At 51.7% G+C, this 12,417-nt stretch overlaps 1 pseudogene; it reads left to right on the top strand.

Annotated features, from left to right (window-relative positions):
* Positions 1–857: 857 nt before the first annotated feature.
* On the top strand, positions 858–9,763 carry LOC125927653 (NADH dehydrogenase [ubiquinone] 1 alpha subcomplex subunit 3-like; annotated as a pseudogene).
* Positions 9,764–12,417: the final 2,654 nt, after the last annotated feature.

Genomic DNA, 12,417 nt, shown 5'->3' with positions numbered 1-12,417 from the left:
GGTCGTCATAAGCAGGTCACCGCCTTGCAAAGCCCAGTAGTGTCTCACAGAAGGAAAGCTAAGGTCGGGAGGTACCGAGAATAGTAAGCTTGGGACAAATCAGGCCTGGGGGGTGCTAGATTAAGATTGGGTAAGAATCGTGATACAACAGTCCAGGATTGGTGGGGGTGGCCAGGCTAGGATTTTGAGCCACAGAATCTTAGGCCACAAAGGTTGATGCTTCCCATTGGAGAGCTGGTCAGTTTTTCTGGAAGCCCCTCTACCGAATCAACTATTTGCTTGGGCAAGACAATCCCAGGAGAGCAAAGAAACGCAAATGAAGGCAGTGGACAACCATGTCCTGTTAATGGGGATGATGAGGCATGCTTTCCCTTCTTGGCGTCCCTTCCCTCCAAGTGTGGAGGAGAGAGTTTTGGGTTACAATTAGCTCCCTCAACAAGCCAAATGCATCGCAAGCCCCAGCCCTGGGCCTCTGGCTCTACCACTAGCTTCTCTCTGCCAAGATGTGTTTGCCACTCTTGGACTGGACTGCAGTGACCCCTCACGAGCACTTTCATCCGACCCATGGGAAGCACTCACCCTTCCTTTCCCCCAGCAAACCCTAGAAGCATGGGCCCTGCAAGCCGCACCTCTTCTCAGGCCCAACCCTTATGTCCTCCATCCAGGAGTCAGGTGCCCTGGGCTCTGAATGCCAGCGGACACATACTGAGCATTCAAAGCGGTTGGCCTCTAAGCTTAGGGTAAGAGGCAGGGGGTGTGAGGAGAGGGGCACTCGTGGCATACCAAAGCTTTCTCAAACATGCCTTTCTCACCCAGCTTCCAACCCTTCCATATCTACCCTTAGGAATCACGCCGCCATGTTGGTATCTTGGCCGAACACCTAACTCTGAAGCGAAGTATCTATTAACTCCATGCTTCAACCAGAACTCTCTCTCAATATCCTTTTTTTTTTTTAATTTTTTTTTTAACGTTTATTTATTTTGGGGACAGAGAGAGACAGAGCATGAACGGGGGAGGGGCAGAGAGAGAGGGAGACACAGAACCGGAAGCAGGCTCCAGGCTCCGAGCTGTCAGCCCAGAGCCCGACGCGGGGCTCGAACTCACGGACCGTGAGATCGTGACCTGAGCTGAAGTCGGACGCTTAACCGACTGAGCCACCCAGGCGCCCCTCTCAATATCCTTTTAATGGCATCAGGACCTCATGCCTAAATGGCATTAAACTCACACCAACATCGTTACTCTGGGTGTTCTCGAAGGACTCTCAGCCCAACGACGATAACACCTGCTCTCAGCCCTCCGTCACCCAGATGCCCGCCTTCCGAGAACCCCTGGAAGCAGGATCCAGAGGTAGATTCATAACGTCTACAATTCTGGTGGTAATATCTACCATTTAGCAAGACATTATGCTAGTCTTTTTATAAGTGTCATTTCAAATAGTCCTCATAGCAACTCTGTGAGACAGGTGTTCTTATCATTCTCTTTTCACAGGAGAGGAAACAGGAAACCCTGAGAGGTTAAGTGACCTGCCCAAGATCACACAGCCAGTGATTGGGAGGTTAGGATAGGAAGCAGGCCCATGGGACTCTTGTGGACATGCTTCCTAGTATCTATTCCCCTCTTCTTCCAGCCCCAGTGCCTGTGTTCATTTTGGGACCCATCCCCCCTCCCCGGACAGCCCTCATGGTCCTGGTGGGCATCGCCACTGGCCATAGGGGAGGAGCACGAGACCAGCAAGGTGCACTCCCCAGAATTCAATCATTGGTCCAGGAGACAGATAGGTCAGAGGCCAGAGAATCGGCAACGCACAGGATGCAGCTATTTTCAGCGGGACTTGAACTTAACAATATCAGGTCTCACTGCTCCCGGCAGCCACCTGCCTGAGAATGTTGTCAGCACAGGAGACAGAAGCAGAGTGATGAGAAGAGGGGCGCTGGCCCCCACCAAGCTCCTGTGCCCCTGTGTTCAGCTCCCCCACACACACACTGGACAGACACAGCCCACACTCTCCTTCTCCGACTAAACCCAACTGAGCGAAGTTTTCTCCTCTCAGGCACAAATGAGGAATCTTGAGGACCTAACACAGAAGCCCAGGCAAGATCTGAGAAGCTCTCCGGCTACCTCTCTGGAACAAATAAAAGCCCAACAGAAGAGGAAGTCTAACATCCAAAATGCTACTGTGTTACCTCCGTGTTTCTCGATCTCGGCACTACTGACATTTTGGAACAGATAACTCTTTGGGGAGAAGGGGGCGCTGTCCTGTCATTGGAAGAAATTTATTTACCGTGTCCCTAGCACCTGACCACCCCCACTGCCAATCATGACCGCCATAAATGTCTCCAGACATTGCCAGCTGTCCCCTGGGGATGGAACTGCCCCCGGTTAAGAACCCCTGTGTTGGGGCGCCTGGGTGGCTCAGTCGGTTAAGTGTCGGACTCTTGAGGTCAGCTCAGGTCATGATCTTATGGTTCGAAAGTTTGAGCCTTGCATCGGGCTGCGTGCTGACAGCACAGAGCCTGCTTGGGATTCTCTCTCTCTCTCTCTCTCTCTCTGCCCCTTCCCCCCACTCTCTCGCTCTCAAAATAAATAAACTTTTTTTTTAATTTTTTTTAATGTTTATTTATTTTTGAGACAGAGGGAGACAGAGCATGAACGGGGGAGGGTCACAGAAAGGAAGACACAGAATCGGAAGCAGGCTCCAGGCTCTGAGACATCAGCCCAGAGCCTGACGCGGGGCTCGAACTCACGGACCTCGAGATCATGACCTGAGCCGAAGTCGGACGCTTAACCGACTGAGCCACCCAGGCGCCCCATAAATAAACTTTTTTAAAAAAATTATTAAAAAAAGAACCCCCGTGGTAACTGACCACAAAGAAGAAGAACCATCCTAGGTGCTCCAGCCTTAAGAGCAAGGGGAATGCACTGAGATTGGAAAGGCAGGCCACGGGGGGGGCAAGAGGGGAGTGAAGATGTCTATCCCAGAGATACTTGTGGGGGCCGGGAGCTGGCGGGCGATGTAGGGGTCCCCAGCTCATGGAGTGAAGAGAAATAAATGTGGTGAGTACATGCTGAGTCAGGCAGGGTGCGGATCCAACAGGGCAGCCGGGGGGGGACTTCGGTGATGGAATCGTGTACAAGGTACGGGCAGCATCCGGAGATACCAACAAGCGACAGCCAAGCATCATCAGATTGGCATCTGCCGGGAGCTGTCACCTCCCTGGTGCCTGAAGGAGCGACAGCAGGAAGAGGCCTCTGGACATGAGCGGTGGCCTGTTGCCGTGGGTAAAGGAATTCAGCCACTGCTCCCCCAGCCCATCAGACCAAATAAACATCCCGGCCTCATCCCCTGCCTACTGTCTCATCTCCTGATGACGCTTCCTGAAGCCCAAATTCAACTGGCAGCCGGAAGATAAGAGAACCCGATAGCTACAGCTCACAGAGTTTCGCTTCCCAGAGCACTGAGCAAGGTGGAAAGTGGGTCTGGGAGTAAGTGGCAGGTGCCCAGCACACACACAACATGGAGAACTTTGCAGGGTTAGAAGCAATGGGTTGGGGGGGGGGGGGGGGCACCTGGGTGGCCCAGTCATTTAAGCGTCTGACTTCAGCTCAGGTCGTGATCTCACGGTTCGTGAGTTCCAGCCCCGCATCGGGCTCTGTGCTGATGGCTCAGAGCCTGGAGCCTGCTTCAGATTCTGTGTCTCCCTCTCTCTCTGTCCCTCTCCTGCTCACACTCTGTCTCTCTGTCTCTAAAATCACAAAATACAAAATACAAAGCAGGAAGACTCTTTTTACAAGGACACCTACAAAGAAAAGATTCACTTGCGGGAGTATTTGCCTATGGCAGGAGAGGAGCTACAGAATGGCAAAGGGGAATGCGGATAACAGAGAATAAACTATCACAAACAAAAGAGGGGTCTTGCGTGGACTAGAGATAACAGAACCACATGAACTAGGCATGTGATTAACTCAAATTTCTGCACAGAACGCTGAAACGGTATGGGGCGCGGGGACATAAAAGCAAAGGAGGGAGGAAGGAGGACAGGAAGGAAGCAAGCTGATCCAGGAAGGGAGCAGGTGGGTGTGAGCAGCAGCTTCCCAAGGGCGCCCCCCTCCCTGGTCCACAGGGGCCCCAGCCCAGATGGGGAAACGGTTGTTTCAGGGGGCCTCTCGGCACCTTCTCCACGTTTCTCTGAAAATGGAAGACACGTCAAGAGATTGTACAAGGTCCTCATTTCCCAAAATGATTCCAGAATTTTAAGGCCACTAAGCTTGACACCTTTGATTTTGGAATGAATTCAAGTCCGAAGACCCAAATCGAGCCTCGACTTTGCAACCAGCCAGGCGTAAATCAGCCAACAGATGGTGGGTGTGCATTTAGAAATGAGCCTGGTGAGCCCTGGGAGCTAGAGAGGCTCCCAAGACGAGGCCTGCCAAGCTCAGCCTCTTCTGCAAGGGGCTGAGGGCCGTGTGGGTCCCACTCTTTCAGGCTGCTGGGAGTTGTGGCAGTGGGGGCGGGGGTGGGGGTGGCGTCTGTCTCTCAGGGCCTTCCCTAGCATCTCTTTTTGCCTGCTTCTCACCTCCAACCTTCCCAAGGAGAGAGGGTTTCAGTGGATAGCCCGGTCACCATCCAACATGGAGACTCTTGATTGGGAAGCTTCAATTGGCTCGGCCATTGTTAGCTCATCTGGGGCAAACTGGTTCTCTTGAAGCGCAGGGCTATTTTCTCTGCATGGCTGGGTGGCACCGAGGCTTTGCACCTGCCCAGAGACGCGTAATAGAGACCGTGAGTCTCAGTTTCGTAAGCGTCACTGCATTCGTTGTCCTGTGCCACATGCTGGGACACCACATAACTGATGTTGCCCAGGCTGCTCCTCTGGAGGTCCGGTTAGTACAGCTGACCCTTAAACAGCACCCATATGTACTGTGGGGGTTCACTTCCATGTGGATGCTTTTGTAGTCCAGCGCCGGAAATGTGTTTTATCTTCCGTCTGATTTTCTTAAGAGCACTTTCTTCTTTCTAGCTGGCTTTCCTGTTGAGAACACAGTATGCAACCCATATAACAATCAAAATACGTGCTAATCATCTGTTTATGCTATCGGTTAGGCTTGTGGTCAAGAGTAGGCTATTAGCAGCAGTTAAGTTTTGGGGGAGTCAAAAGTTATAGGCAGATTTTTGACTGTATGGGAGGGAGGTGGCACCCCTAACCCCCACATTGTTCAAGGGTCATCTGTACAAGGTAAATGGAAGCCCCTGGCTCCAGGGTTCGTCCCCACCAACATGGCCACGCGCCATCACCTCCTGCCTTTGGCGCCATCCTCGGCGAGGAAGGCTCACAGGTTCCTCCTGGTCCATGCTTGGGGGCAGAGTTTAGTGGCCAGGACCTTCTACTTTGATCCCCTCTAGACTGAACCAGACTGTTCCATCTAATGTTTCTTATTAGTAAAGCTTCAGGCATTATGGATTCCCACCCAGATACCGCCCTCTAAGCCCCCACGGGAAGAATAAGATCCAGACATCAGTGATGGTGACAGTTTTGCCCAACGATGTCCAGAATAACTTGGCCAGCAGTGACCTTCTGACTGGGTCTCTCAGGTGGGTTCAAGCATGGAAACAAAAGGCAGACCTTCCCCAGAGAGGCACGGGGCTCATGAGGCTTTCCAACCCTACCCACTGCGTCGTCCTCTTCAGGGCAAAGAAAAGGACCTCCGGAACCAGATCAAATAATAACAGTGCAAATGTCTCCTTTCGATATGGCCTTGCCCGCGGGTTTTCAACGGATGAGATTTACAAGGTTTAGAAAGGAGCCTTCTGTTCTTATTTTGTGAGTGTTAGAGGTCACTGCAGAGCCATCCGCTGTCCTTGAAAGCAATCTCTGTTGTTCCCCCATGCCAATCTTGCGTGCTCTGGCATGAATCAGCAATGTGGATTTTACTGACTATTTCATGGAGAAAACTGAGCAGGGTGGGGGTTTACAACACTCCCTGGATGGCAAACTCTTCAGATTCCTTGTCGCCCATGTCTTCTTCCCAGTATCTGGTCAGTGGGTCCTTGGGGCTCTTTTCTGACCCTCCCCATGCAGCCCCTGGCATTGTTCAGCACCCCCACCTCCTGCTTCCTGGGCCCTTGCTTGTTTGTTTGTTTATCTAATCTTTATTAAAGCTGGGTCTTCATGTTGATCAGTCTGACCAGGGGCGTGCCAGGGGCCCACCTTGCCCTTGGCCCTTTCTGAGGCTCTTGTCCCACAAGGAGAGAAACTTGGGACAGAGACAGCATCACCCAGCCTTCCTGATGCCTCCCTGGGAGTCCCGCCCTCCTCATCCTTCCACGCTCTCCACCCCCACCCTCCCAATTACCTCGCTGACACTTTTCCTGCCACTCCTGACTCTTCCCATGGACCTCCCCCTTCAGTGCTCTCCTTCCTTTTGTGGAATGGGTTGGCTCCTCTCTGGGCTTCTAACCGCATTCCTACCTACTTCCCTTTCCGTGACCTTGCTCAGGAAACTCCACTTACCAAGAACAGCGTTGAGACCCAGCCCTCAGGCCTTCAGAGGAGAAGCCTCTGATTGGCCAGTATTTGTCACGTGCCCACCTCTTGGCCCAATCACTGTCTCCAGGAAGATGTACGGCTAAGTTAGGGGCAGCCGGAGGCACGAGCCCACCCTGCTTGCAGGAGTGGGAGGGGCCCAGTGATTGACAGCACCCCCACGGTGCCGACAGGGCGTCAGGTGTATTTCCTCCAAAACAAAGGGGATGCTGTTAGCAGGGGAAGGTCGATGTGCACGCAAAACCAATAGTTATCCCGACTTGGGGATCCCCTTGGAAGTGGAAGTAGGCTATGGGAGAGGGGGAGGAGGGATTCCCCTTCTTACTTTGCAACAGAACATTTTGGTTACTTTAATCGCCCCATCACCCTCTCTGCTGGATTTCTACCACTTGCCATCAAAAGAATCTATACTTTCACAGCAGCATTGCAGGGGGGAAAAATACCAGTTTTCGCGCTTCTTTTGAATATCCGCTTGGCGAAAAAGTGCTTTTAAGAACTTTAAACTATTTTAAAGTTTGTTTTGAAATTCCGCAGCTTCCTTCTTGACACGCGTTTAAAGATGGGCTTCTGGTGGTTTATCCTCTCTTATCTCTTCCGCATAAAACTTTTGAATTACTTATGACTAAATACGGCTTAACTTGGTGGTTTCTCAGGAAGTAGACGGAGCGTGACAGCCTGTCAACGGGAAGATGGGCCACCTGAAGAATTCAGGTCCTCGCCTTCCTGACAAACATGTCTCGCCCCAGTTCCCACAAGAACACTTCTTGCTTCAGCTGATGACCTTGCTTCTTTAGTTTTATTTGAGCTTCAAGCACTTGTCGGAGCAAGCCTGTTTTTTTCATGGGTGGCTGCAGACCCTTTATGAAGAGGAACACTAAGCAAGACTTAATGACAGAAAGCACTGTCAAAATCCAAGACGTGAATATAATTAAAATCACATGGTGTTCCCTGTTGGCTGCCGCGGCACACATTAAGAAAGTCTTATCTTCAAGAGTACATTTAGGATGCCCTGTCATAGAAAATTAGTTTAAAATGATAGCTCAGAAAAAGAAATGTAAAAAGCTCTCCTGCCATTTATTATTAATGTGATTTATGTTAAGTCTCTCAGCGGAATGTGAAAATGTGCCAATAAATTCGTTCAAGAAATGGTGTGAAATTAAATATTAATGAAGGGCGCAAACAAGCGCCAATTATACCACAGTGTAAGTTTGTAAACATTTCCATAGGTAATTCACACCCCATGTTAAGGTAACCCAACAGTCAAAAAAACACAAAACAAAACAAAACAAACAAACAAAAAAAGAATCCTCATTAAATTTATACCGAAACCTTTGTGCATTTTCCAATTCACAAATTTAATCTTGGCCTCTGGTTTTGAAAACGGGAATAAAGCGTTGGCGCTCGCACGTGGATCCACCGATCGTGGACGGTCTTTAGGTCGCAAGGGACAGAAAGCCCAACTCACGTGGCCTCAGCGTAAAGGAGAATTTGCATGTTTAACTGAAAAGTACGAAGGAAATATGACTTCAGGCAAGGTTTCACGCAGCAGCTCAAGGATGTCGCCAAGAACCTGGCATCTTCCGGCCTCTCTCACGGGGAGGGTGGGGGGGGGGGGGGGGGGGGGGAAGGCCTGTGCTATCGAGAACCTTTCCTTTCCCTCCACTTCGGGATCAGGGCTCTCAAGCCCACAGCGGTCAGGTGGCTTGACTGTTGATGGCTCACCGCTTGAGGCATTGTTTCATATTAGTGAGCGCTCAGATATTCCCATCCAAATACTCCTCTGCCTCGCCCCAGGTTATGTGGCCTCCTGATCCTGGTACAATGGCAAGTCCTCTTGCCTAAATTTGAGACCGCTGAAGGGCCAACTTAGCCCCAGGGCTCCCTGCGGGACCGGCTAAGGCCTCTGCTACAACCAGTTGGCGGTTCACCTTGTTCCTCTGCTCACTCCTTCCTGGTTTGCCCTCTTATTGTTTCCTGAGACCGCTACGGTTTTTGAGACCACTCCCCAGCTGATTTCTGGCATGTAAATCTGTTTTCAGGGACACAGACCAGACCTGTGATAGTTGAAGCTAGGAAAGACTTTAGGAAGCAGACTTCTTTTTAAAAAATTTTTGTTTTGGGGCGCCTGGGTGGCTCAGTCGGTTAAGCGTCCGACTTTGGCTCAGGTCATGATCTCGCGGTCCGTGGGTTCGAGCCCCGCGTTGGGCTCTGTGCTGACAGCTCAGAGCCTGGAGCCTGTTTCAGATTCTGTGTCTCCCTCTTTCTCTGACCCTCCCTGTTCATGCTCTCTCTCTGTCTCAAAAATAAAGGTTAAAAAAAATTTTTTAATAAAAAAATTAAAAATTAAAAAAATTTTGTTTTAACATTTTATTTATTTTTGAGAGAGAGAGAGAGAGAGAGCGAGCACAAGTGGGGGAGGGGCGGAGAGCAAGGGAGACACAGAATCCGAAGCAGGCTCCAGGCTCTGAGCGGTCAGCACAGAGCCAGACAAAGGGCTCCAACTCACAAACCGGGAGATCATGACCCGAGCCTAAGTCGGACAGGAAGCAGACTTCTAAAACCAGTTTGGAGCTGGAAGGTCAGGAGCAGGAAGGCCCTGGCACTCTGGACCTGGTGCAACTGTTAAAACTTTCACTGGGGATGCCCTGGGTTGGGAAACCTTGGAAGGAAGGCACTGGTGGAGGCCAATCCCCAGGCATTTCAGAAGTTGGAGGGAAATAGGACTGCAAGGACTGTGGGGTCATATGGCTGGAGGCTATCAATGCTTAAAGAAAGGCAATGAAAGGCTGAGGACTTAATCATCAATTTAAGGCAAAGTGTAAAAGTCTCCTTGGCAGCAAGTAGAGAGAGAGACTCTTATCTTCTGCAGCTGGAGGGCAGAAAAAGCTAAGAATCGGGTCTGGGAATTCACTAGAAGAATAATGGCGCAGTCACAGGGGAGATAAGATGGCGGATGGTTACCCTTCTCACCCACCCCTTCAGGACTCGTCGCCTCCCTCAGCGATGCCTGGGCCAAGGAGCCAGTGCTGGCCCCGGGCCTTCACCACAGGGGGTGTCACTATAATTCTGGCCCCCCCCCCCACCAAGTACGCCATCCTGATCCACCAGGCCACACCCTACCACTACCCAGTGCCCCTCTGAAGTGATGGGAACATACCCGACACGCCCAGCCACCCCAGGACCCCCAGGGCCCAAGTTTGGACAGGCTACAGAAACTGTGAGCATCTCTGTCGACAAGGAGGAGGCCTCCTCTGTGGCCCCCAATAGCAGTGTGAAAACCGACCCCAGCGGAGAAAGAGAAGAATGGAGATCCAGAGAAGATCAAATTCTCAACCGAAGACAAGTCTGTCCTGCCAAGGTCATGCCCCAGTAGACAAGGATTAGGACTCAGAGACTTGGCATGGAAGCATCTGGGTCAATGCACTCAAACAGCTCGAGTCTCCGGGTTCCACTGAACCCCCTGCCCCTGAGGAAGTGCTCCACCCACCCTGTTAAGGGCTAAAGCCCCCCTCCCCCTCCCAGCTTATAGATGGTGCGGGGTCCCTGCCAGGCAGCATGGCATGCATGCCCTCGCCCGGCCCCCAGACAAAGAACACGAGTCAAGTCGCAACAAAACCCAGCCTGTGAAGGGGAGGAAGAAGCCCATACCGTACCCTGGAGGCGCTACCGGAATGTCCTGCCAACAAGTCCTGGCAGGAGTCCGGAGAGTGGATCTGAGGCTGGGCCCCAAGAACGAGGGCCCCGGGGGCAGAACATAAGGTCTGATTGGAGAAGATTTTTGTTTTAAGTGTATTTTTTTTATTTATTTATTTTGAGGGAGAGAGAGAGAGAGAGAGAGAGAGAGAAAGAAAATGCAAGTGGGGGAAGGGCAGAGAGAGAAAGGGAGAAAGAGAATCCCAAGCAGGCTCTGCTCTGTCAGCGCAGAGCCCCAATGTGGGGCTCGAACTTCACGAACCATGAGATCATGCCCTGAGCTGGAATCAAGAGTCAGACCCTTAACCGACTGAGCCATCCAGGGACTCCTGCTTAGAGAAGATTTAATAATATGGGAGCACGCTGCCGTGATACAGGATTCCGCCAGGATGGCTTGGGTGGGCCTGGACACAGCAGTGGCACAAAGTAAGTGAAGCAGAAAAGCCAGAACTGTGGTGGCAGGTGGTAGAAGGAAGGATCGAACGGCTTACAGGACAGGGCCTGCTAGGCCGGATTATCCTACAGAAGGCCTGAAGACCCCCCAGCTGGCTCTTCTCCAGAGACCCCACAGGACACGCTGACCTTCTGGAAGAAGTTCGTTGTTGACGGTTTCCTCCACTGGCCGGGGCTGCGGTTGGGAGATGCTGTTCCAGAGCAGACTCCCTGAGAGCAGCAGGGATGAGAAGAACCTATAATGACAGAGACTACGTGGTAGCACTTGACTGCTGCAAAGTGGGCACAATTCTCATGGGAGCAGCAAGGTCACAGAAGCAGCCGGAGGTCCGGACTCCCAGGGGGCCATGGAAATGGTTAAGAGCACATGATATTCCTCGAGGCAAGATACGCAGACAGACAGAAAGAGCATTGCTTGGGGCGGCTGGGTGGCTCGGTTGGTTGGGCCTCTGACTCTTGATTTCGGCTCAGGTCACGTTCCCAGGGTCACAGGAAAGAGCTCCGCGTTGGGCTCTGCGCTGGGCATGAAGCTTGAGATTCTCTCTCCCTCTCTCTGCCCCTCCCCCGCTTGCACGCGCGCTCTCTCTCTTTCTGTCTCTCTAAAAAACAAAAGAAAGAAAAAGAACATTGCTTATTTAAAAACGATCAGCCACCCCAATAAAAAGTCATGATCCCTTGCCAGCTCCCAGCCTAAGGTAAGACCTAGAACCTACTGCATAAAGAAGGCCTTACATCACCTGGCAAACGTATAGGGTGAGGTTTCCCCACGCTTTTCCATAGGAAGAAATTGGGTACTTGAGAATCATACATGGGAAAGGGGACTACACAGACATTTTGGAAACTGTTGGACCCAAAGTCCAAGTGGACATTATTGCCCAGGCACCCGAAATGTCATCGTGGCCCCTTCCCAAAGGGAGAGCATGAAGGTCAGGTAGTAAGCATAGTCCAAGTTCATGACCTGCTTTACAGTGGGTCCCCCAGGTCCACAGAACCACCTAGCAGTCATTTTTCTGGCCTCTCCATATATAATTGGGATAGACGGAGCTGATTTGGATCCTCATCCTATGGGGTAAGGGCCACGAGGATGAGGCAGGAGAAGGGGAAGCTTCTGGAACTGCCTCCCACCCCAGCCAACCAATAATCCTGTCTCTTCGGGGCAATGGCAGAGATGAGTGCTGTCCTTAAAGGACAACCTCGTCATTTCTCCCATTCAGTCCCTCAGTCTGACCCTCTGCCATCCACCGCCATGGGATCCGCACCTCCCGCCTTGGCCGCATCTATAGCCACCTTGGGATGGAGGGATTGGGCTCACAACCAGCTAGCTGGTGGGAGAAGAAAAAGACAACGTTTGGTTCACGGATCAGTTGGCTGGGCATGTGGGGGAAAGCCACAAAGGACTACAGCTGCCCTATAGTCTTCTCAGGGGCGGTCCTGGAACTGTAGGCAGGAGAAAACAGTCCCCCGTGGGCAGAGCTTCAGGTCCTACATCTGGTCATCTGCTTTGTGCACAAAGAGAAATGGCCTGAATTGGGGATGTGCGTGGATTTGCGGGGGAGTGGTAAATAGTTTGGCTGGTCAGTCAGGGACCTAGGAGTAGCATTCGAAGATTAGGAAAAAGGAGGTCTGGAGAAAGGCGTGTGGACAGACTCCTGGGAGGAGGCACAAGGTGTGAACATTTTCTATCACTCGTTAATGTGATCATTGAGCCCCGCATGGGGGCTGGGGTTGA

Source organism: Panthera uncia, chromosome E1 (assembly GCF_023721935.1).
Source record: "Panthera uncia isolate 11264 chromosome E1, Puncia_PCG_1.0, whole genome shotgun sequence".
Taxonomy (NCBI): domain Eukaryota; kingdom Metazoa; phylum Chordata; class Mammalia; order Carnivora; family Felidae; genus Panthera; species Panthera uncia.
Note: the sequence above shows the minus strand (reverse complement) of the source record. Positions and strands in the feature narration are given on the sequence as shown.